At 41.1% G+C, this 2,340-nt stretch overlaps 1 protein-coding gene and 1 long non-coding RNA gene across 2 annotated transcripts in view; both read left to right on the forward strand.

Annotated features, from left to right (window-relative positions):
- Positions 1-385: 385 nt before the first annotated feature.
- Positions 386-2,340, forward strand: part of LOC116686375 (eukaryotic translation initiation factor 5A-1) — a 9,046-nt gene continuing 7,091 nt past the window's right edge. Inside the window, exon 1 of the mRNA XM_032511384.1 lies at positions 386-725. The gene's annotated coding sequence lies outside the window, so the exon portion shown is untranslated. The remainder of the gene's footprint in view (positions 726-2,340) is intronic.
- The window catches only part of LOC116686376 (uncharacterized), a 6,607-nt gene continuing 6,352 nt past the window's right edge, over positions 2,086-2,340 (forward strand). Inside the window, exon 1 of the long non-coding RNA XR_004331234.1 lies at positions 2,086-2,133. This is a non-coding gene — a long non-coding RNA (uncharacterized LOC116686376). The remainder of the gene's footprint in view (positions 2,134-2,340) is intronic.

The following is a 2,340-nucleotide window of genomic DNA, read 5'->3' on the forward strand; positions in this document are numbered from 1 at the left end:
TTACTTACTTAAAAGAGCACCGGTATAAACATATCAAAACCTATTTAAGGCACACTCCTAAGAAGCTTTGTCACAATATAATGTGAATCTGATGTGCTCCTGGTAGTGGGACCTACCACTTATTAACTTCAAATTATACATGATGTTATGCAACATCACACTCTACATTAGAGCATGACCAATATATTGGCATGGCTGATATTATCAACCAATGTTGGTTATGACATTACAATTATTAGTTTTTATAATAATAGAGATGATTCTTCCGGGGCAGCCTGTCATTTCTCCACAATAACATTGTAACAAGGTACCAACGCGGGACTTTATTCTGACAGTTGCAACGGGAAGTGGTGTGTAGATGAGTTTTCGGAGCTGGGTGAAGAAGAGACGGAGAAGGTGGAGTGTAGGCTACAGACATTACAGACAGCAGGGATCCGGGCTGGGATTCTTCCTGACCTGGTGGCAGACTTTAACAGTCCTGTACCTCTTTCCGAGGTAAACTGCAATCTGGATTACAGAGCAGGGGGAGAAGAGATGCCAGCGGAAACGTCAGGAATGAAAGAGGAATAAAAGAGATAACGTCAGCTAAAGAAAAAGGGGACGACATCGCAAACGAGCCACAGAGGACCCAGACCCCGGCCAGACGAGCACGGATACAGGGAGGCAAAGAGGAGGAGGGAGAATTAAAGGGAAGGAAGGCTGATAAATAACATATTACCACTAGGGTAAGTTGCTTATCAACACATCCAATAGATATGGAGCACAGGAGTTCTATCCTACGCGCATGCCTGTCTGAGCCTAACATATTCAAACAGTCCCAACTTAGTCACTGTTGTACACCATCGGGCCAGAATTCAGTTTCTATAGGCTATGTCTGATTTGTCTGATCTGATTGTCGGATTTAAATAATAACGGCCGTGTATAGGACTACGTTAATATCGCGGCAGGCTAAGTGGCTTTGTTATTTTGCCTGGAGAAGTTGGTTGTCTTCATCAGAAGGGCCTCGGCCGGCCCGAGCGCGTCCAGTGCGCATGGATGTTCCGTGGCCGTGGAGCGGCTACGACGGCGGGCACGTTCTGTACGCAATAGGCCGCAGTCAGCCTCATCTTTCTACATTTTAACATGGCCTATGTGCCGTTTACAACATGACAGGTGGTTAAATAATAGATAGCCTCCTATCTAGACTATGTGGCAGGGCCGGTTTTAACCTGGGCTGGTAGAAAACCCAGGTAGAGACCTAAAGTAGGCAGAGAGGCAAACTAGTTGCCAAAAGGTTAAAATGACAGCACCTGGTGAACTATAAAGATTTATTCTATTCTATTCTAGTCATGGTGAAAACTATTTACAGTATCCTATGTAAATGAAAACACAGGTGACAATTCAATATCTAAAGACATAAAGGGATATAATGAAGTCATGCATTCTGCATTGCTTTCAAATTATTTAATCTCCTGCAAATCAACTTTCTCTTTATCTCTGCTGAGTTACCATAGCCTACATGAAGGCATAATTTACTCGTCCTCTTTGTGCCTTTTGTTTGGGAAAGTAATCTCTTTGAATGTGCACCTGCTCACGTCAATGGCACATTATAAACCCCCTTAGTGTTTTTTGGCTCAAGCCCCCCTACATTTAATTTCAGCCCCTCTAAAAATTATAATAATAAAAAAAAATTAATTAATTAAAAAAAAAAATCAATTTCATAGCTTCACGTTAGAGTTTGTGACAGAGGGCAAACACAGGTTCAAAGCAACAGGTCTAACACCCTGTGTCACTGTTGTCAATGCTATGCAACTTTCCTTGACCCAGTCAAGGAAAGTTGTGCTTGTATGGAAGTGGGTGTGTCAGGCTTCACACAAATAAAATGAAGGTTTTTGTAATACGTTTTTTTTCTGGATCCAAACCTCCCTAAAAGTCCTGTCAAGCACACAATTATTGTTTTGCAGGTGACATCCAAAAAACGGATCAATGGCAATCTCTAGTGGTTACTGTTGTTGTTATGCTGATCTTGTTATTCTTTTTCTTTGACTTCACCATGTGCCTTGAGGACCTGTTAATGCGCTTTTTAAAATAAATGTATTATTATTTATAATTAATGGGAACACGTGAAGTGTGTGTGTGTGTGGGTGTGTGTGTGTAATACAGATATTAACAAAGCACTGAGTTTTATTGAATTACTATTAATAGGCAATAGTACTGACCTTTTTCCACTGGTGGGAAAACCCCAAGGCTCACTACGTCTCCCCAGGTGGAAATGTCTTTATATACTGTAAAGTACAACTATTTAAATTGTAGATTCTCACTGAAGGCATCCAAACTATGAATGAACACATGTTGAATTAT

This window comes from Etheostoma spectabile, unplaced genomic scaffold, assembly GCF_008692095.1.
Source record: "Etheostoma spectabile isolate EspeVRDwgs_2016 unplaced genomic scaffold, UIUC_Espe_1.0 scaffold352, whole genome shotgun sequence".
Classification (NCBI taxonomy): Eukaryota; Metazoa; Chordata; class Actinopteri; order Perciformes; family Percidae; genus Etheostoma; species Etheostoma spectabile.